General features: G+C 37.7%; 1 pseudogene; it reads left to right on the forward strand.

The window, feature by feature from the left end:
- The first annotated feature begins 4,969 nt into the window (after positions 1-4,969).
- Positions 4,970-24,511, forward strand: part of LOC127718593 (tubulin delta chain-like) — a 38,591-nt pseudogene continuing 19,049 nt past the window's right edge.

A 24,511-nucleotide genomic window follows, 5' to 3' on the forward strand; every position in this document is an offset into this window, starting at 1 on the left:
GAAAAGGTTTAAAGAATAGAGAAAAATGTGGAAAATGTATAAAGAATAGAAAAAAATTCAAGAATACATAATTTAAGGACCCCCATCCGGACCCTCATATATATATAGTCTATTATGACTAAAACGAGAAAGTAGGGCAAACGTTATTCGGAGTACAATGCAACCCAGAAACACAAATCATATATTGGCATCTAAAGTTTGTCAGTATATATAATAAGGATGTGTATAACTATATAGCATTTTATATTTAGTTATGTTTTAATGTATTAATAACAAAATAAATGTTATTACTCATTTCAAAGATCTCACTACATTGTTACATTCATAACCGTTTATTAGCAGTGGAATAGCTTGACTCTTGTTATTACCGAGGCAGGGGGTCTGCTCCCCAGAAGCTATCGAGGTTTTACAATTTCAACATGAATTATCTAAAATTTTATTTTATTTTATTATAGTTTATGATAATATGACATGTACTATGTTATACTCGAGTATAGAATAGGGAAACGAAAAGGTGAATACACAAAAAAGACGGAGTGATTGAATATGATATCTTGATATGCTAGGAAATAACCGCATCATAAAGTACGCCACGGCTCTTTCTTTGGTTGTGTTTCGCCCTGATATTCTTCGGCGAAGAACTTACGAAAACATTTATATTATAGCTGTACAATGTTAAGTTCTAGAGTCTTCATAATAAATGACAACAGTATTTGTTTGAAAAAATAATAATATGAATTACTAGTAATGACTCTTTTACATAATTAACAAACAAAATCCTTTCTAGTGAAAAACTATATATAAATTTGAAATATCGGAAACAAAACTGGATAACAACAGTATGACAACATACAAATTTCTGTTAAGTAGATAGATAGATGTGGCTGCATGAGTGGTACGAATGTGTCTTTTTTAAAGAACTATAGTATATATTGTTCAACAAATTTGAATTTGAACTTTACGTTACAAAATTTCTGTGCAATGATGTTCAATGATGTGTATGTCAGTTTGATTGCTTTCAAAGTCAATGAAACAAGTTTTTTTCAAAGGATCAATAAGTTTTTGGAAAGGTTTTTAGAAATTTGTGATAGTAAAATCACTAGGCATGACTTATTTATTTAAAGGATTTAGTTGACATAAATCCGGTGTCCCAAATACAAAAAGAGGTGAGTGAATATGAACAAAAAGTTTGGTATAAACGTCATTATCACAGCAAACAAACAAAAGCAAAAAAAAAAAAGATTACAACATCGAAGAACGAGTAAATGTTTTCTTTGATGTCGACTACTGGACACGTGTATGGCTCGAAAGGACCCTTTAATGATGGTCTGGGCAGAGGAATCGTCATTACTTTTTTTTTTGTATTTTAAATGCCGTATTCTCTATACTTTTTTTATTTTACCCATTTGTCTCTATAATTTATTTTGTTTGCCCATTTTTCTCTTTAATTTATTTTGATTCCCATTTTTCTCTATAATTTATTTTGATTCTCATTTTTCGCTATAATTTATTTTGATTCCCATTTTTCTCTATAATTTATTTTCATATCCATTTTTCTCTATAATTTATTTTGATTCCCATTTTTCTCTATTCTTGGTCTATATTGCCCATTAATCTGTTTGTTCTTTACATTTTAGAAGCCCGTTATTCCCTATTCTTTATTTTTAGGCCTATATTTCTAAATTCTGTATTATTTGGCCAAGTTTTCCCTATTATTTTTAGTTTCATTTTTCTGTGCTTTTGACACAATATACTTCATTCTGTAAACCCATTCTAAACCCTCTAAAAATGCATTTGTTATTAAGAATGAAAACTATGTATATCTCCAGTTTAATAGAATAACATATTTATTCTATATAATGAAAAACTAAATGTGTGTATCTGAATACATTATCAGTTAGTCACATAAAACGGATTTAGTGTAAAGACGTTATAAACAATCTGGGAAAAGCACGACCTTTTGCAATGCCAACATATAAGTAAATAGTGTCAACAAGATGAAGGAACATAAGTTTTCATAATTACATAGCAATACATATTAGTTATCTTTTAATAATTTAACAAAAACAACATTCAAAGATCTTACTACGGCGTTTCATTGATCCTTACGAATAAGTGTATTCAAAGAATAAGTGTATTCAAAGGATAAGTGTATTCAAAGGATAAGTGTATTCAAAGGATAAGTGTATTCAAAGAATAAGTGTATTCAAAAGATCAGTGTATTCAAAGGATACATGCATTCAAAGGATAAGTGTATTCAAAGAATAAGTGTATTCAAAGGATAAGTGTATTCAAAGAATAAGTGTATTCAAAGGATAAGTGTATCCAAAGGATAAGTGTATTCAAAGGATAAGTGTATTCAAAGAATAAGTGTATTCAAAGGATAAGTGTATTCAAAGGATAAGTGTATTCAAAGGATAAGTGTATTCAAAGAATAAGTGTATTCAAAGGATAAGTAAGTTTACATAAATCGTATCTATGTCTACTGGCTCTATAAACAACATCCCCGTAAATATAAAAATGTGATATGTCGCTTGTACTATCACATTTACTGTTCTAGTCTTAGATACATGATTTTCTTTTTATTAGTTGTTATTGGGTTTGAGCTAGCTGTCATTATAGCTGAATATGCGGTATGGGTTTTGGTCATTGTTGGAGGCCTTACAATGACCTATAGTTGTTAACTCACATGTCATTTGGTCTCTGGTAGAGAGTTTTATCATTGGCAATCATACATGTGTACCACATCTTCTTATTTTTTTATTCACAGCTACAGCTAAACTTTAAAACAAAATGTGTATATTTATGAAGAAGTTAGTATAACATAATATGTGATAACGAAACCCATGACATCATGTTCAACCAGACTGTGTTAAATTTACTTTTTATTTGCAAATATCAATAATATAAAAATAAGGAGATCTGGTATGATTGCCAATGACACAACTATCAACCCAAGTTCAAACGAAGGGGATGTAAGCATGTAAAGGCAACCGTACGGCCTTCAACAATGAGAAAAACCCATACCGAATAGTATGTTAAACAAAAGGCCCCAACATTAAAAATATGAAACAATATTAATTCAATTGAGAAAACTAAGGGAACGACCATTTAACTTCAAAAAGGGGAGGTATGTTTTTTTCCTAAAAAAATATTCTGATCCCCAATTTGATGAAAAAAAAAAAATATTGTGGTCAAGCAGATGACAAAAAAAAATATTCTGAATCCAGATTTTCCCCAAACTTTATATGGTTAAGTTTTGAAGAAAAAAATAATTTGATAGACAGCATCGATAAACTAAAAAAAATCTGACTCAGACAGAAAAACGTACCCTCCCCCCTTTTGAAGTTAAATGGTTGCTACCTAAAGGCCTAATTTATAACAAAACAATTTTTCAAGTTTTGCCATAAACTCCGTCTCATAACATTACAATAAAAAGTATTAGTCAGCGTATAACATCAAGATCTCTTTAAGTGAGAGTGGCTAGGGATTGGGCTGTCATGCAGCTAAGTCAATAGACCTGAGTTATATCCCTTAATATTTATGCTTACGAAATGACACTGAATAATGTGTTAGTTTTGTACGTCCTGTAGGATTTTAATTTGTGAAATAGCATTGATTTTTACTTATATAGGCCGTCATATTTGAAAAACAATGTTATTGTCAACTGGAAGATGTACGATTTGTTAAACAGGTAACTACTACAACTGTTTTGTGTGACAATTACAACAAACTTATGGATTTTTAATTCAATTGTTTCAAATTGACGGCAACCAACAACAACACAGGTAACCAGAAAGCATGCTATGGACATTTTACAACTCAAACCTACTAGAAGTGGGTTACTTATTGTCAATAAAATTGAAGGTAGATAAGATTTCTTCGAAATAATATTTAAACGTCCTCCAAATATATCTCTTCATTTGCATGCAATATACATGATATATTTATTAATTGAAAGATAAACAAAAATCGTAATTTAAACTAGAACATAAGCTTACATTTTTTCCGATCTTAAGAAAAAACAAACCGAAAGACTTAGTGCAGTTGCAAATTAACATATCCATGTTTATAGAAAGTATGATTATCAGTCTAATTGGATCAGGGACTTTCTATACTTAGTATAGAGCCTGTAGTTTAATGGTTGTTGTTGGATCATGTTTGTCATATTTATTTTTCGTGAATTGTTTTGTTATAAATTAGGCCCTTAGTCATATTAGTTTCCCCTTAGACTACTATAACACAAAATCAAAATTCATCTCCCATGGTTTTTGAAATTACCTGTCTTCACAGGTAAAATATTTGTATATTAGATACAATTAACGGACATGTTTCACCAATTTTAAAATTTCAATTGTCAGTAAAACATTATGTAAGATTACAGATTAATCTATAAAACATTCAGATTCAATCACATTTTCAAGAGTCGCATATATATAACGGAAAACTAATAATGATTAGAAAATAATATTTTTTTTAAAATGAATAGTAATAACTGCAATTGATAGAAGAAAAATATTTTGATTTGTTTTATTTCATTTTAAAAGAGAATAATCATGATAATACCCGATACTGATTATGTGAAAGCGGGAACAATGGTTATGTGTCGTCTGCTACGGTTAGATATGAAACTGAAGTTCATACGAAACTACGTTAAAATAACGTAGTTAACTTTACCAGAAGATACTGTTTATTGCGAAATCGCGAGTGTTATAGTAGTCTCAGGTTTCCCGAACTCACATTTTGATTTGTTTCACATTTTTCATGTCATAGCGACTATACGGTTTTTTTCATTGTTGAGAGCCGTACGATGGCCTATAATTGCTTCATTTGAACTCTTTGGATAGTTGTCTTATTGGTAATAATATCACATCTCCTTATTTTTTTTCATATTTTAGAACTAAAACGCGGAAACTTTTTACCGGAGTCCACTTGGTTTTTTTATTTTATGTATAATTTAACTTCCGGTTGAAATTGAGATGTTTTTGGACTGTTTTCAATTATAGTCTGTTTTGCTAGACAACGGCAATGTTATGAACAATGAAGATTTTAACTGAAGATGTCAGCAGTATTTCTACATGTCGGTCAATGCGGAAACCAAATAGGAAAGGCCTTCTGGAAGAAAACATCACAAGACAAAGCTGTTCATGAGGGGTACACAAAAAATATCAACTATGTTCTTAACGCCAGTCCTTTGACGAACTGTGTGTTACACATGGACGGAATAATACAGACACTATTCTCATATTATCTTTATAGACTATGTAAAATGCTTCTCAAACTTCTGCTTGGTCAGTCAAGGATATAACTCTATAGGGTTATCATGGTTATTAGAGATGTTGTATCTTTACCCTAAGCCCTGGGTTCTCCAAGCTAGGAGCAGATAACTGACACCAGTGGGCCTCTTGATGGATGCAGCTGAGGACGGAGTCTGCGCACGCCTGCAGCGCCCTCTTGCGACTGACCTTCGAAGTGAAGAGACGTTACTTACGAAGAGACAGCATCAACGCCCGATAATAGAGGTAATTACAGTAATAGAGCCTTCTCTTGTCATATATCATAAGTCCAGGTCGGGTCCTTTCAGGGGAAATAGTCTTTCCCGAGACGAACACCACATTATTGGTAGTGCGGGTGGTTCGAACGCACATCGTGGGACCTGGGTAGCCATTTTGGTCAGGGAATTTTGACCAGGTGCAATCAAGCGTGACTTGCAGAATTTATTTGGCTATTATGTGACTTCGGAAGTCGGTTTAGGCTCAAATAAAAGCTTTAGAAGCAGTACCTCATTGAAAAAAGCGTTTTGGGATAGGTTTTTCACTGTCTGTGAAAGTTTTCAAACTTTGTTCAAAGTATTGATTTTTTCAGATTGAGTCTCGCGTGATTTCGTGTTACCAGGTAACGACGACACTTGAGATCAATACCGGAAGTGATTTCCGTGATTTGTTTACATATGCAATACACATCTTTGCTTTTTGTAAACGGGATTTAGAATCAATAAAGACTTGTTTTTTCTTTGGTTATTGTCTTGTCATTTATTTATATTGAGAGTATCATTGCATATAGGTCATTATTAAACACAATGAGTGGGTATAAAATTAAAATCAACTCCAGTCCGGAGTCTGTTCTCCTACATGTACCTGGCATTGGTACGGCTACCGCTCATAGAATCATGGTTATGAGAAATAATGGCATAACAATTACACCTGAAATATTGGCCCAAATACCATATATGAGAAATAAAATGTCCCAGGTGTCAGAGATGATTGATTTTTCCCCATGTGAATTGAATGACATGGACAATGTTGATGCAAGGTATCAAGGTCAGCCACATGTGTCACAAGACTATGAGACAGATACCCAGGTAAAATCACATGAGGGAGGGGGAGCCAATTTTGAGTCAACACCCTGTACTCCGCGTACTATTAGGCAGGAGATTGCTCATTTCCAACCTTTTAAGACGGACACACAGAGGTGGATAGACCAACACGGTTCTACGTACGCACCTGTCCAGGGGGGTGAAATCTATACAAAACCTAAATTACATCAACCGGTTTTTTCTGACTCTGAGATTGTCATGGATTCGACACTTGCAGTGCAACGTACAGTGTGGAACTCACAGGTTGATCACAAGTCGACAAGATCCATGCCATCATGCATCGACGAAAATGAATATCCTACCCAGGAGATGGACCGTTGCAGAATATCAGATGATATTCTGTCCTGTTGTGAGGAATCACTACTTCACAGTCAAACATTACAACCAGAAGTAATTGGCTCTGGACGTGGATCACAATATGATAAACAGGAAAATGTCGAATATGAACCATCAGATAAGCCAGATCCGCCAAGTCAAGATCAGGCCTTTAGGTGTCAAGAAAACAACCAGTCTGTAGGTATTCAACATGACAATAGTGAAAGTATGATAGAAGTTCAGCTGAACCAGCAACCCAGGTTTGTGGGTGGAAACTGTAAAGCATACGAGCTATCAACTGTTATGATAGAGCGAGATTTAGAGAACCCTAATCTCAATGATAGGTTTCAACAAAGTCAACCGCCTACTGAGCAGGACTTCTACAGCCAGAATAGGCAAACAAGCAACCAACACAGTCGGTCGTTAGATAATTCAGTCAACTATATTCAACCGCCTCAACAAACTGTTCAACTCCCTGTTGAACATACCATCAACTTCAACCAGCAACGTCAACAAACTGTCCAACTCCCTGTTGAACATACCATCAACTTCAACCAGCAACGTCAACAAACTGTCCAACTCCCTGTTGAACATACCATCAACTTCAACCATCGTCAACAAACTGTTCAACAGCCTGTTGAACATACCATCAACTTCAACCAACAACGTCAACAAACTGTCCAACTGCCTGTTGAACATACCGTCAACTTCAACCAACAACGTCAACAAACTGTCCAACTGCCTAATGAACATACCGTCAATTTCAACCTACAACGTCAACAAGCTGTTCAACTCCCTGTTGAGCATAATGTCAACTACTCTCGATCACATACTCGAGCCATTCAACTACCTGGTGATCACACTGTCACCAACACACACGCAACTCAACAAACAATTCAACAATCTACCCGGCATACTTTAAGCAACATACAACATCAACCACAGGTCACATCCATGTCGAGCAGACAAATGCCTACTCAACCAACTTTCAACAGGTCAATTCTGACAACTGTCAATCAACCAGTCAACCATAGGGCTACAGGTCAACAGCCACCTCAACCCACCATCAACAGGTCAAACCCTATAACTGCACATAGGTCTACTCCACCAGTCAGGGAAAGGAAACCTTGTCAACAACCTCAACCCACCGTCAACAGTGCCCATCAACCACCCTGTCCCAGGTCAACAAGACAGTCAACTAGTCAACAGAACTATACCATTCCAAGTAATACAGCCGAACGACAAAACTTCATCAGGGTGATTGATAATCCACAACATCAACCACCGATCAGCCAACCTGTACCTATACCACCTATCAGCAGCCAAGTTCTATCGACACAACAATTTTTTAACAGACCAGGTCAACACCAACCTAACACCAACCAGTCAGGGTTTCAACAACCCCTCATCAACACAATTGGTCAACAGGGGCAGCCGCCTCAGACCATCCTGCACCAACAAGAATTTTACAGACAACAGCCGGTGCGACATCTCCACAGTGTTACTGCACCTCTACATCAGCCTCAACAGCCATTTGGAAATATACCATATCAACAAGGGAGGCCTGATCAGTCTTCAACAACACAAAATCTTGCTCAGGGAACAGCTCAATCATGTTATTATGGTGCAGCTCCACACTTGCCAGTGTACCCTCAACAACAACAACAACAGATGTACAACAACCGACCAGAGGCTCAGTTTCAGGACCGAAGAAGTATATCTAGGGTTACAAGCTGCTCAAATAGTGATTCAGATTCATCTAGTACTACATCAGGGGTAGTGTACCGTCGGAGTCGTCACAAAAGTAGAAACCACAGAACACATTCTAGATAAAGTGTGTCAAGTAGACATGTTTCTCCCGTTGAGGAGGAGGTGAGTGATCACTCATCGCCACACCACAAGAGCTCAGGCAAAAAGCACGCTAAAAGGAAGTCAGACAGACATAGTCAGTCAGACACAGATGGTCACCATTCATCGAGCAACCGTCATAAAGCTAAGCCAGCTCCGATGAAACAAGATAATAAATTTTTCTTTTCTATGCCCAAAAACCTAAAGTATACAGGAAAAGGCAACTGGAAGGCATTTTACACAAAGTTCACCGGGTATGCTGAGGCTGCAGGTTGGACAGACAAACAAAAACGAGACCAGCTTTGCTGGTGCTTGGAGGACAAGGCTAGTGATTTTTATACAGTGCTGCTGGACTCTAACAAAGACATTGCTTTTAGTGCAGTAGTGACTAAAATGGTGAAACGCTTTGGATTTCAGGAACCACAAGAAACTTCACAGATACAGTTTCAGACGATAACCCAAAAGAAAGAGGAATCCCTGGAGGACTGGGCAGATCGTGTGTTATCTTTGGCAACACAATCCTTCAGAGATCTCTCTGAAGAGTACATGACAAAACAAGCAGTAATGAAATTTTGTCAAGGTTGCAATGATCCAGAGGCTGGCCAACATGCATGTGGATTTAAACCAGTATCGGTTGAAAATGCAATTGATATAATTAAGTGGTTCCAACATTCAAGAAAAGCTGTACAAGCCCACATTGCTCAAGGAAAAACACCAGAGGTGAAACAAGCAGCAGCTCCAACACCAGTAGCACAAGTAAGTGATACACCCTCAGTGCATGGGGTAGGCTCTTCCAAATCAGCCATAGACACCCGAGTGTCGCAGATGGAGCAGCAGCTTCAACAACAACGAGAAGAGCAACAACAGAGCATGCAACAGATGCAAAGCCTACTATCCTCAATGGCTACACTAACTGAGGAGATGCGACAATCAAACAGATCTAATGGTACTTCGCCCAGTCGTGACTATAGAGTAGATACCTCTCGTGGACGTGGACAAGGCAGGAGAGGTGGTTATAATAATCGTTCCGGTAACCGCAGGACACAGATTCCAGATGGGGCGTGTTTTTATTGTCACAACCAGGGACATTACAAAAGAGATTGCCCAGAGTTAAATAATTCACCTGGCAGGCAACCTCCCAAACAGAACAATCAAACAGCACGCAAATCAGTTACAATTAATGTGCCAGAGGACTCAGTTACTGAGGGGCCATCTAATGGGTTTACAGTTGTAGGAACTATTGGGACTGCTCGACTCTTGAGAGTGAAGGTACAAGTCCAGGACAAGCTAGTGACTGCCTTGATTGATACAGGCTCGGAAGTTACCATTATGCAAGACAAGGTTTTTGATTCCTTACAAGAACAACCGTATGTTATTAAAGAGACACTTATGCATGGTGCAGGACGAGACATGCAGATGACCTGCCGGATTACTAACCCTACTCTTTTCAGGATAGATGACTTACTTTTCAGCCATCAGCTATATATTGCTCCAATTGACTGTGAGATGCTTCTTGGCCATGACTTCCTAGCTAGTAATAATGTCATACTCAACATTGGTCAAGGATACATGTCCATCAACGACAAGACGGTTAAGCTAGTCTTAGGAGGAGAGACACCATCTGCTCAACCCTCAGTAAACAGAATTACGATACCGACCTCGGTAGTAGTCCCACCGAATTCAGTAATGCGAATGAATTGCACAGTACCAGTACAAGATAATGATTTTGTGATAGAACCAAACTCAAAGACTACACTTTTGATTCCCAGATCAGTTTGTGCTAAAGGACAAAGTCCAGTGGTTTGTTTTATGAATGTGACGGACAACCCTGTCCGACTCCAGAGTGGACTAGAAATAGCTGAGGCACATGCTGTGGCAGTAATTGAATCTATGGAGGATCCTCAAGAGCCAAGTGTTGGTACTTGTTCAACCAGTCAGCAGGGTACCAGTTCAAATGGGTCACCACCCCAACAAGAGGACCTACCAGACCACCTCCAAGAACTCTTTACTACATCCAGTCAGGATTTGACAGTAGACCAGCAATCAAAACTGAGAACCTTGCTTTACACCTACAGTGATGTCTTTGCAAAGACAGAGTTTGACCATGGTAATTTCAGCCATGTAGAACATGAGATTGACACTGGCGATGCCCGACCTATTCAGCTGCGTATGCGGAGGACCCCAGCTTGTTTTGTTCAGGAGGAGGAGGCACACCTCAAGAAAATGTTAGATGCTGGAGTTATACAACCCTCAACATCAGAATGGGCTTCAGCACCAGTCCTTATCAGGAAGATGGATGGGGAAGTGCGCTGGTGCATAGATTTTAGAAGGCTTAATTCAGTGACATCACGTGATCTCTTTCCTTTGCCACTAATAGATGAATGTCTGGATACCTTGGCTGGCAACATATGGTACTCCAAACTGGACGCTAATAGTGCGTACTGGCAAATCAAGATCAAGCCAGAGGACCGTAAGAAGACGGCATTTGTTACCAAGTATGGGTTGTTTGAGTGTGTCAAGATGGCTTTTGGACCGTGCAACGCACCAGGGACTTATGCCAGAGTGATGAACCTTGTCCTCAGGGGATTAACGTGGAAAACTGTCTTGGCTTTCCTAGACGACATATTGGTTTTAGGACCATCTTTCGATGAACACCTCACAAACTTAGAGAAGGTATTTACAAGATTTAGAGAGTACGGACTTAGATTAAAGCCTAAAAAGTGTGCTTTGTTTAGAACGACTGTAGAATTTTTAGGGAGGAGTGTGAGTAACCAGGGCCTCAAAATAGGTCAGCAACATTTGCAACCAGTTAATGGTTGGGTGGTGCCTACATGCACAAAGGAAATTGAACAATTTCTGGGATTTGTGAACTACCACCGTTCATTTATCAAGGACTATGCCAGGATCTCTGCTCCACTATATGAAATAACAGGAAAAAATTTGTTTTCATGGAACCATGAACGTCAACTTGCATTCCAGACGTTAAAAGACAGCTTGTTAACTGCACCGGTATTGACATTACCAAACAACAAAGATTATTTCATCCTAGATACAGATGCCTCCCAAAATGCAATAGGCGCTGAGCTGATTCAGGTGCAAAATGGTGAAGAACGCACCATAGCATATGGTAGTTTTGTACTTACAGCAGAACAAAAACGTTATTGTACAACTAGAAAGGAGTTGTTGGCAGTAATTAGATTTACTAGACAGTTTAGACACTACCTTCTGGGAAGACAATTCACGGTGAGGACAGACCACAGTAGTTTGACATGGCTTGTCAATTTCAAGGAGCCCCAGGGACAGCTGGCTAGATGGTTGGAAGAGCTCAGCCAATACGACCTTGTTATAAAGCATAGGCCAGGTAAACAACACATTGATGCTGATGTCTTGTCCCGTCTCCCGGATAGGTTGAAAGAATGTCCACATTATACTGCAGACACCATACTAGCAAGTTTACCTTGCAAGGGCTGTAATTACTGCCAGCGAGCACATCAAAGTTGGGCACAGTTTTTGTGTGATGTAGATGAAACAGTCCCACTGGCTAGAAAAAGAAAGCAGAAGCCAAGATTACTTAAAAGGGTAGCAACAGCAATGATGCTGTTATTTGAAACACCGGAAAAAGTTTCAACCTTGGAACAACCTGCAGTACCAGTTGAACTTGCAGTTATTGAAGATTGCTGCCACACCAGTAGCTTGGACTCAATTGAGCCAGTAGCCAGCCAGCCGACTCCGGAATGTGATTTACTCCCGTTCAGTACAGGAATGGAATTGATTTTTACTCCTTCGACAGCAAGAATTATAATGGACAGTCATTCTGATTGCGTCGTGGCAGCAACCGCACCAGAAGAGGGCATAACCATCTCAGGTTTCAGTGAGGAGGAAATCAAAACGGGACAGGAGAGTGATCCAGACCTGATGTTCATCCTACCTTATTTAAAAGATGGCAGTGAACCTCTGTCCAATGATTTGTTCTTGGCATCACCAGCAGCCAAGAGTCACTGGATTAATAAGCAAAGATTTTTTATGGACGACAATGGTGTTTTAAAGAGTCAACCCAAGACGGAGGGAGCCAATACAAGGCTGGTTGTACCTGCTTCTTTAAGACAGACAGTAATGGAGCTCAGTCATGAACTGCCAAGCGCAGGACACCAAGGTGTGTCAAGGACGATGTCCAAGATCAAGGATAAATATCACTGGTATAACATGACCAAAGACATTAACGTGTTTGTACTTAGTTGTGATACCTGCAACAAGAACAAGAAAGCAAGCAGACATGGTAAGTGTCCTCTCACCAAGTACCATGCTGGGTACCCTATGGAGAGAGTTCACATAGACTTTATGGGCCCTTTACCAAAGACAAAACAGAACAACGAACATATCTTGATGATGACAGATCAATTCACTAAGTGGACAGAATGCATACCACTACCGTCACAAACAGCTGAAGTGACCGCTCAAGCTGCCATTAATGAGTTTTTCACAAGATTTGGTTACCCATTCCAGTTATTCTCAGATCAGGGACGTAACTTTGAGAGTGCACTCTTTAAAGCAGTATGTGAATTGCTGCAAATTCATAAGGCTAGAACAACTCCATATCGTCCTCAGTCAAATGGACAAGTAGAGAGACAGAACCGCAGTCTCATGGATGCAGTGAGATGCTTTGTTGACTCACAACAAGATAATTGGGATCAACACCTTGCTCAACTAGGGGGAGCCATGAGATCTAGTGTCAACAGGAGTACAGGGTACACACCGAACAAGCTCATGCTAGGCAGAGAGACCAATCAGCCAGCAGACCTTATGTTCGGTAGTCAGAGTGAAAAGAAATATGAGGGTGCTGACAGCTATATTGTAGATCTAGAAAAAGCTATCAAAAGTGCACATACCATTGCACGCGATAAGCTTAAGACCTCCCAAGAAAAAATGAAAAGGGACTATGATCTGAGAGTATTGGAAAAATCATACCAGCCGGGGGATCTTGTATATGTCCTCGATACTGCCCAGATAAAGGGAAAATGTAAGAAATTGGGGTCACCATGGAAGGGGCCAGGTATCATTATTAGTAAGGTTACTGGGTATGTGTACAAGGTGAAACTCCAACGGGTGGTTTTTAATACTAACCATGACAGGCTTAAGCCATGTGGGGATAGAAAAATTCCTGCTTGGTTAGAGACATGTAGGGACCAATTTAAAAGGGGTGAGGATGTCTTGGCAGGCAATAAGACCAAGCCTACTACTCCCCAGTACTGTGTGTGTCGGGGCCCAGACACTGGTGAGACAATGGTTCAATGTGATAACTGTAGGGAATGGTTCCACCTGACCTGTATAGGTATGTCAATACAGGAGGCCAATGAGATAGATCCCTACATCTGTCCCAACTGTCAACTTGTTCGTACTACTCCACCCTCAAAAGACAAAGGAGGGGGAGAAATCAAGTAGTTTAACAAACTCACTAAATTGTCAGGTTTTCTAATGTTTGTTTTTTTTTTTAATATTTTTCAGAATGTCAGACTCTGAATCCTTCAGATCGTGCTCCGACGAGGGCAGTGAGAATGAAACAAGGTCTTGGAGGCCAAGCAGTTGTAACTCCCAGCCGGGAGTGGGCATTCAGCCATTTGACACTTCGGTGTTGGATCCAGCCACCCACAGGAGAAGGGTCAGGAGGGAAGAACCTGTCCAGGAAGGACCTGTGGCCACCACAGTATCGCTGGAGGTACCAGTGATACCAGAGGTAACTGTCTCTAGAGAGCCGGAGGCACCTGTTCTGGTACAAGGTAATCCAGAAGAGACACTGGAGGCTCGAGGAGAGATACCAGCAGCACAGGAGGAGGCACCTGTAGATAAGAAGGGGGAGCAGTCAGCTCCAGTGCCCGCCAGCACTAAACCCATGGCTTTCAAGAAAGAAATACCAGCGGCCTGGAAAGGGAAAGAGGACCAAGTGTGGACTGGCCCCTACAGCGGGTATAAAGAAAGGACCTGGCGGGTGAGTGACCGGGATGTGGCCTGTCCCGTACCAGAGTGCCCTGTCATTACCAGGCACCTCAGAGAACATGCCCTGGCTGACCACTTGTCTCCCATGTTCGAGACGAGATTCTCTCGAGAAGTTATGCAGGACCAGCGGTTCCAGAGATTTAGAGGCCACATGGTTATCTTGCTGGCCAGGTGGCTCACTGGGCAGGAGGACATTACCTCAGGGGAGTTTGTGCTGTGGCTCCAGCAGCGAGCAGGCATTCCCAGGGGATGCAGAATCCAGGGACCAGACATGCCACCACTACGAGCAGTGTGTTCCGCTATGGCCACAGATTAGCATCTATTCATTACATCCAGTGAATAGCCCTGTCGTTATCTTGTATTGGAGAGTTATCCTGTCGGTGCTGCGTCACCTGAGCCCTGCCCGTAGAGCTTGCGTGGCAGTGGAGGAGTACAGAGGGAACAACGGCCCTTCTTATGATGTGATATGCCAGATGAACTGGAGGTTCCGCAGTTCACCTAGTGTGGCAGAGCCCGTCGTGGCTCAGTCCATACCTAGTGTTCCAGTGGTCCAGCCAACTGTTCAGGCCAATGTTCCAGTGGTCCAGTCCACAGTTCCACCCAGCACTCCAGTGGTACCACTTACTGTGCCAGAGGTACAACCTGCCCCCAAAGAGGATGAGAGGAAGTCGGCTGGAATGATAACCCCAACAGTGGAGGAGCCAGTGACAGTGGCGGCACCTGCCTTCCGGGAATCCTTGGTGGTTCTGGTTTACCAGAACACCAAGAAGATGGTCACAGTGACCACGATGGAAAACGCGGTGGCACAGGCAAGGGATCTCTTTGACCTGGAGGAGCAGGAGGTCGTGCTTACCTACCTGGGAGCGGAACTGACACGATCGGTGAAGATGGAGTTGCTGCCTGCCATGACAGAACTCGAGGTCGTTGTGAGGGAGTGAAGGTACAGCATCGGTGTATTCAGAACTCCATGAGGGGATCTTGTTTTTTTTTTGTTGGCTTTAGCCTCCGCTTCCTGTCTGGAAGCTGTACTCCACAGGATTTGAAAGCCAGGCCAGTGTACAAATTGTAGTATAGTAGAATAGTGTTGGACATTTTTTATATTATCGCCATATTGAAGAACGGTATTGGTGTATACTTCGTTTTTTGTGGTCATGGTTTTCCCTTTTTGTTCCATGCTGGAACAGGTGCTTTGATATAATTATGGGGATTTAGTAGAATAGTAGTACGTAGCTTAGATTAATTGGAAATTTGAGGGGAGATTAATGAACTGGCGATTACAGATATCTATGTATATTTTGATTATTGGAAGTATCTTTTGTTTTATGTGTTTTTGAAATATTGTATATGCAATCAATAATTAGGACGATTCTGGGTTGGACAACACCATTTATATCCATTATGTATTGGACTCAGTTCTTAGCAAGAACAGTGAGCTATCGTCTCATGGTGAGATGTTTCCAGGACTAGGTCTTGAGGGGTTGCTTGCACCTATGGCCGGTGCGGAGTTGTAGCTCAGAGTTATAGTGGTTAAGGGAAAGGAAAGATGAGTGAAAATTTTTTTTTAATTAATTTTTTTTTTTAGTTGTCCAATGCCGAGTTGTCTACAGTGATTTTTATATGCCATGTTTTTTGGGAAAGGTTAAAGTTTAATTAGAAACCCCATACCCAGGGAAAAGGGGGGTGGATTTTAAACAGCAAGTTTTATGATATTTGCTGGGTTAGATAACCCATTCGTAGGTTATGTTAATAATTAAGGATTTTGACTTTTTATGAAATAGGGGCGTCTTCAGTTGTCAGGCCTTTGTCGGAACTTACAGTTCCTCCTTTTTAGGAAGGAGGGGGGTGTTGTATCTTTACCCTAAGCCCTGGGTTCTCCAAGCTAGGAGCAGATAACTGACACCAGTGGGCCTCTTGATGGATGCAGCTGAGGACGGAGTCTGCGCACGCCTGCAGCGCCCTCTTGCGACTGACCTTCGAAGTGAAGAGACGTTACTTACGAAGAGACAGCATCAACGCCCGATAATAGAGGTAATTACAGTAATAGAGCCTTCTCTTGTCATATATCATAAGTCCAGGTCGGGTCCTTTCAGGGGAAATAGTCTTTCCCGAGACGAACACCACATTAGAGATAAATACAAATGTAACATACATTTGTTATTGTTGACTAAAAAATCAAAGAACTGTGATAACATATGTATGTTACATGTTTCAAAGGGCCAATATACATCATTTGTTTTGCAGTTTTGTTAGAATGTATACAAGTTCTATTGATATTTTTATTGTCTTTATGTATACTAAACTATAGAAAGATATAACAGTTCATAGTTTGCCAATCATGCATAGTACACCTATGTTATTACAGAAAAAATATGCCTGCAATAACTGAAGGGTGTTATTACAGCTTCTCTACATCACTTCAAAGCCTTTGCTCACACAAACATCATACTTAATCACAATGTATTTTAATTTATTGTAAGAAATAATGAGCAGAGCATGCATGTAATGAGGTTCTGCACAAGCTTCCCAGAAATTCCCAAGTATCTCATATAATAAGTTACATGCCTTTAATAACTAAGCCTTGTTATTACAGCTAAGTTTATCCCTTAAAAGCCTTGTCTCATTGATTTACCATGGTTGATGAAAAATGTATTAATTTAATTCGAAAATTAGTTATCAAGGCTATGTATTTAGTTTCTGTGCAAAGTTTCAAGAATTCCCAAGTGCCCATTAGAAATTAAAATATTTATGATTTATTTAACAAATAACAAACATGTTATAGTTTTATATATAGATAAAATAATAATTAAATATGCTCTTCATAGTACATATGCATGAAGCTTGTTGGTAACGACTAGCAGCCACTTAGTCCAAGATTCTTCACCTCTGGCATGTCTGGAGAGTATAAAATATCAAACTCCATAAAATTGTATTGTCCCGTATTTCCAGAATCATGAGAACATGGAGAATGTTGGATTTATATTATCCAGAATTCCGGTCTGCCAAATCTTACCAAGTTTGATATTTTATACTCTCCGGAAGTGATGTATCTTGGAAAATCAGGGAAACCATTTTTAAATCAAAGTAGATCTTTGCACACTTCAAATGAAATACCATCTTATTTTATCATTTCTTTTGGATATTTCTGGAAAAACTTTGCACCAATAAGCACTCAAAAGGTAAGACTTTGTATCTATGCTAAAATTTCTAGCCGTCAATGAAGATTTTATGCCAAAATTAGGTCTCAAAGTTCCGCCGAAAGATTCCCTCTCAAAAGATCAGACACAAAAAATGGCTTCAGCGTTATGACGTCGTAGGAAGGCGTTACAGAAAAAAATAAAATAGCCTTTTAAGACGTGATAATTATTTGGACTAGCATCCACTCTGCTAATCTCTTTTGGAATTCAGAGTTTGAAGCCATTTTCTGATTTGGCTGCACACAGAATCCCTTACTATAGAATCGGGATCATTTCTCCCACACTCACGTTTGTCCCAAAACCTGTTCTCACCTGGTCTGTTTGCACAAATTCATGTTTGCTCTGTCATCATGGTCATGCCTGTTGAATTTCCCACCTTATGAATTTTTGTTTATTTGCTAAGTTGTTTAGATATGTCATGATACAAATGAATGCTTAAACACGTCCTGTTTGGTCTAATGAATTAAATGTTAGTTAATCAACCCCAAATCACAATATGATGCTTGCTGTTGAGGTTGTATTGCACTTTATGAGTGAAAGTTGTGATTCCATAATTGACCACATATATATTGTATATACCATTTTTTTTTATGAAATCACACATACATGAACATGATGAATTGAGATTCTAATATGACGTACTTCTTTCGCTTTGGAAACAAAGCCCTGCTCTAAATACAATAAAACACGGGCTGCACGTGATTGACATCACAATTGAAATTGCAATGCAGTTGTATTTTGAACAACGCGGGAGGTCTAAATGGACATTTTAGTTGGTGGTTGCTCGCTAGGAAATTAAATAGAATCATTCTAAAAATAAGTTTACGTATATATGTTAATTTTTTTATTGTTCAACTGTTAATTTTCTGTAATGTTTTTGGTTCATCAAATCAAAATGGCTGCCTTTTGAATATGTATTATAGGTCCTCTTCAAAGTACAAAATTTCTAAATATTCCTATCAGAATCAAAATAGTTCTATCGTGCAAATGCTTATTTTGACATGGGTAGGTATTATATTTGTCAATATTTTACACCTCGCTAACGCTCGGTCCAAAGATATTGACAAATTTATATAATGCCTACCCATGTTAAAATGAGCATATTGCATGAAAGAATTATTTCTTAATCACAGTAGTGAGGCTTTGATAATACATTTGTCTTTCTGTTTTATAATCACCTGTCTTTTTTGTATTTCAGACACACTTTCATACACCCTGATGGAAAACAAAGATCTGTACATGTAGATAGTGAGCCAAAAGTTGTACAAAAGGCTTGTAAAGGTCTCAAAATAAGGTAAATAAGTACAGGAAGGACAGAAATGTTTGCTTGCAATTTATTTTTGTCATTAGTGAACACGAAACACATACACAGACAAATGATAGATTTATTATTATTTCGATTTTAGAAAAAATTGCTATCAAGAATTAAAATGCCAGTTTTTATTTTTCAGACACCTGGATTTCATCACAAGTTTCACAATAATAAAAACATGGCAAAACTACATGATGCTATAGACATGATAGAAATAAGTTGTGGCGTGATTGCAATAACATAGACAGTACCAATTTTTCGGCACCAGATGCGCATTTCCACAATAAATGTCTCTTCAGTGATGCTCGAGGCCAAAATATTTGAAAATCCAAAGCTTATTAAAAGGATGAAATCGAAAAGGACAAAAATTATAGCCAAAGCTGGGCAAGGAATCAGAGCGTTGAATGAGGGAGATACATTCCTTAATTTTAAATAATTTCAAAAATTTTGTAACAGCAAATTTTAATAGCACAAAATCCGTATTTTCATGCCAGTACCAAAGTACTGGCTACTGGGCTGGTGATACCCTCGGGAACTAATGAGACAATTCTCCATCAGAGACAAAATGAGGTAAATGCAGCATTATAGGTCACCATACATATGATCTTCATTAGCAAAACCCACAACTGCCCTTATATGACAAAAAGTCCTAACATGACAAATGTGAAACAATTCAAATGAAAATACTAACAGCCTGCAGATGTATGTAGAAAAGAAAACAAAAATGATATACAGCAACAAACGACAACTACTTAATTATACATGTGGTATCCTCCTGCATTAATTTTCGGAATAATAAAAACATGGCTAAAGAACATGCTATTCGCTCAGTTTGTATACACCCGTTTACAAGACGTATTATGGTATACCGCTGTCCTTCAGTCCGTCCGTCCGTTGTCAACATGTCGGACAATAACAATCTGCATCAAACTTTGGTAAATTGTTAATATCTGTGTCGATGTGAGCTCTCTTTCGATTTTTATAAATTTTAGAATTTACGTTTTCAAGTTAAAGGGGTTTTATCCATTTAAAAGGGGTATTTTCCAGTTTTCGGACAATTACTGTAAAATGCTTCGAGCATTTTTCACGAAACTTTGGTGAAGTGTTTATATCTATTGAAGTATGCTCCCGTTCAATTTTCATAAATTTTACCGTTTACGCTTCCGAGTTGTGGGATTTTATTCATAAAAAGGGGGGATTTTTCAGTTTTCGGACAAAAATTCAAAATTGCTTAGTGCAGATTCATGAAACTTTGATGGCTGGTTTGTATCTGTTAATATAACATCCCTTAATGGTTTTTGATAAATTAATAATATGACATTTAGGAGGACTGGAACTTAATTCTTTGAAAATGCTACGGGCGTATCACGCGCTATTGGCGTAGCTCTTTATTCACATACATGTATTGTTTACTGCCTTTTAATAAGATGGGTATGGTCAACTCGTATTATACAAGGAATACTATTTCATCATGATGAACCTGATTTTAAATTGAAACAATTTAGCATTTTACACACTAATGATTTAGTTTTTTCTAGCATTAAAAGTTAGCGTATTTAAATCACCAACTATTGTACTGTTACGAATAGCAAATTTTCTTTTCAGGTGCATTTATCATTTTTACCAGTTGGACATACACACGAAGATGTGGATGCTGCTTTTAGTCGAATAGCTGAAACTCTTCGTAGGAATGATGCTGAAACTATGCCTCGTCTAAAGGAGATGCTTCCGAACGTTAAGGATGTTGAAGCCATTTATGACATTCGTTCATGGATAACATCAAGCCTTAACGACATTCGAAAGCATACTAAACCTTTGCATTATAAGTTTATCCGGGATTTAGCAACAAATAATGTGAAAATGCAATACAAAGCTTTCCAAGACAGCGAATGGAAAACAGAACATGGCATTATTCAACTCATTTCTGGAAGACCAAATTTACCAAAGGGAATACCGAAAGTTATCAATCCTCAGTTTGAGAAGATAGACGTAAATAAAATAAAATCTAGAATACCACAGTGGCAATGTCTTTTCACTGATCAAATAGAACATACGGAGCAACAGTGGTGGGGCGGATTTCTTGCTCATCTAGAAAAAATTAGAGACAGTTTGCCCTACAGAAGGACAAAAATTTTATCAAAGGCAAAATGGATTCTTCCGTTGTTACCCAAACAACAATTGAAAAAACAAGGCCCCTCGGTTGATCAAGACATTCCAGCAGAATTAAGGAGATTATTGGAAAATGAGCGAGAGGAGTGTTCTGTAAGTCTGTCTAGTTCTTATTTATGGAAGGTTCCACATTTTTCTTTTAACATATTAATCAATTTAATCTCCAGTTTCATTGTATAAAAATAAAAAAATAAAAAAAAAGGCAGGCCATCACAATATAAATAATGCTTTCAGTCGAAGTGATAAATTTGTCCGTATATTTTGCTTTCCATAGGACACAAAAACACTATATATACGTCACGAAATAAAAATCGAAGGAACAGCGCTCTCATTGTTGTTCATCTGAAAATGACAGTGACCCTTCAACATGGAGCAAAATTTAAAAAAAACATTCATCTCGCTCCAACTTCAGAACGACTCATATACATTATAACATTTGTTTCTGAGGAAATCATTGCAATATTAAGAGGTCGATCACGCTACACAATGTGACATGGGTGTTTTTTCTCGCTCCCGTCTTCTGTGTTATGTTTACTCAAAGATCACTTATTTAAAAATCTGCGTTCGATGTTATTTAGAAACGTGACCTGTTCAAACCTGTTTAACTTTGGCTACATGAACTCTTACATTTCAAGTGCAAGTACAGCCAAAACAACAAAAAAAGGAAACCAAAAGGAAACAGAAAAGAATCAGAAGGTATTATGTTATTTGTATTTTATTTTATCATTTGAGAAATTTTAATGTATATTGGAAGGTAGGAATGTCCTTTACCGTCAGTCGTCATACGGACATTTCCGGCTACCGTTAGCGTCAAATTGGTAAAAAGTTTAACTTGATTTGTCGGAGGTCTCAAATAACAAACGTTAACGTTATTTTTGGAAAATAAGGTAATGTGATTCGTCAAAATCAGTTGATTTTTTTTATCGTCTGAAAGAAAGTGTACATTTTATCGTCATGCACCAAAAATTATTGTTTACGACATTTGGCAAGAATTTTTACCGTGATTCGTCATGAAGGTACCGCCATTACGACCCTCATATTGATATCTTCAAGTTAAAGAAAAAAAGGATGAATATGCATTAAGCACAATTATGTTAATATATCGTTTCTTCTATTACAGAGAAAACATGCCAAGGAAAGAAAAGGAAGAAGAATATAAAAGAAATTACCAGAAAAATTTACTCTTCATATATTTATTTTATTGAAACTAAAATTTATTACCAAAAACATAGATTATACTTAGCGATATATTTTCTTTTAGAATCTTTGTTCATGTATTTTTTGATAGACGAATATTTGTATTTAGTGCTGGTTTTTTACCTCAAAATATTTCTAAGTATTTGGGAAAGAATTGTTACATCACATATCTATCCTTCTATTTCAAACCAACTTATATATTATTCAGACAGTTGTCAGTTGTAATTACAAGCTCCGAACACATTTGAAATGTTTCATTAACATGATTAATAAAATCCAAAGTTGTTTTATTCTCCAAAAATATCTTAGTAGTTACTTATTGATAACATATAAGAGACTCAGATTGATTGGTAGGACATTAAATCCCAGTTGTTTCTTTTTGTCATCTTTGTTTTGCTTTTTTATTATCTGCCTTTTATTCGTTGTGATATTGATGATTTTCTTTTAATAACAAGAGTCAATACAAAGAACTCATTTAAGAAAGAAACTACATGATCATTTTCCTTTTTTGGTTTAAGGACCAGTTTATGAGTATCAAAAATACTAATGGGTTTTTATTGTTTAGTTGTTTTTTTTTTCAATGAATAAGAAAATACATGAATATTTGGTCTAAAGACCAGAATGATATATATGTATAACGTTTGGGCAACTTTCTTTTTGGTCGAAAGACCAGAATATTTCTTCAATACATTTGCGGACTAACGTTTTGCTATTTATTAAGATTTTGTTGATGGGTGTTAATTTTTTTTAATGTCACTTATCCAGTTTTGGTCTTACGACCAGATTAAAAATGTTATGCTATGTGTGTATGTTTAAAATGGTCTTTGGGCCAGTTTAATGAAGGAGAAATTTCATACTAAATTTACAAGATATTGTAAAAGATGTACAAGTTCCATAGCCAATATGAAAAATTTAACACTTCAGATAGTAATAAAGTATTAAAAAGCATTAAATGCATTAAATCGATCATAAATTGGTCTAAAACCCATAGTTTCGTAGCAGGAAATTATAAAAATACGTTTAAAAAAGCATTGTTAAACCGTTCGAACTATAGTGTAATGGAGTGGTAAACAAAGGTAAAAAGGGAAAAGAATGGATTTTCCCTTTTAGAAATGGAACTAGATCAAGATGCTATAAAAATTAGATGTGGTATAATTGCAAATGAGACAACTCTCAACCAGAGACCAAATGACATACAGTTTTTCCCGTTTGAATGGTTTTACACTAGTAATTTTTGGGACCCTTTATAGCTTACTGTTCGGTGTGAGCCAAGGCTCCGTGTTGAAGACCGTACTGTGACCTATAATGGTTTACTTTAATAAATTTTGACTTGGATGGAGAGTTGTCTCATTGGCACTCATACCACATCTTCTTATATCTATATACAAGCAACTTTCAGTCACTATACGACTTTCATGAGCAAAACCAATAACTGCATAGCAAGCTATAAAAACAGCCTGATGTATGTAGAAAATAAAACAAATATGATATACAGCAACAAGCAACAGCTACTAAATTATACTGGTGGTACCCTCATGCATTAATTTAGGCCCTCATCCTTCAAAACTTGAAATTCACTAGTACTCTTTGTAAGCTCCATTCATCAAAATTCATGACCACCATCCTTTCAGTCAACCCCCAAGCCTTGAAAAATATTCTAGAGAGGACATTGCCACTGATGAGATTCCTCACTGCCCGTACGAAATTATAAGGCGTATTACGCCTGGAAATCTGGCGTAAACCAGGCGTAAGTGGTAGTTACGTGTCCAGATCCAGGCGTAAGGGAACAGGAAACGTAAATTTGTAGTCCTTACGGGCGTAGAAAATATGGTAAACCTGGCGTAAATTGAAATAAGGCGTAAATTTTCCTACGGGCGTAAAACTGTTGTAATGGCGTAAATCATAATACCCATAATGCTTTGTTGATAAAGGATCATGGGATTTTTTTTTTTCAAAATTTGGCTCTTTGGTATTATTTTGCAAGAGTTGGACTTATGGCAGCTATATATATTCAGGGATAATTTGGAAGAATTTGAAATTGGAATTATGGAATCAAATTGATTAATGAAAATTGTGAAATAAAAGGAAAGTAATATACATGGCACGGTA

The sequence above is a fragment of the Mytilus californianus genome, unplaced genomic scaffold, assembly GCF_021869535.1.
Source record: "Mytilus californianus isolate M0D057914Y unplaced genomic scaffold, xbMytCali1.0.p SCAF_10, whole genome shotgun sequence".
NCBI classification, from domain to species: domain Eukaryota; kingdom Metazoa; phylum Mollusca; class Bivalvia; order Mytilida; family Mytilidae; genus Mytilus; species Mytilus californianus.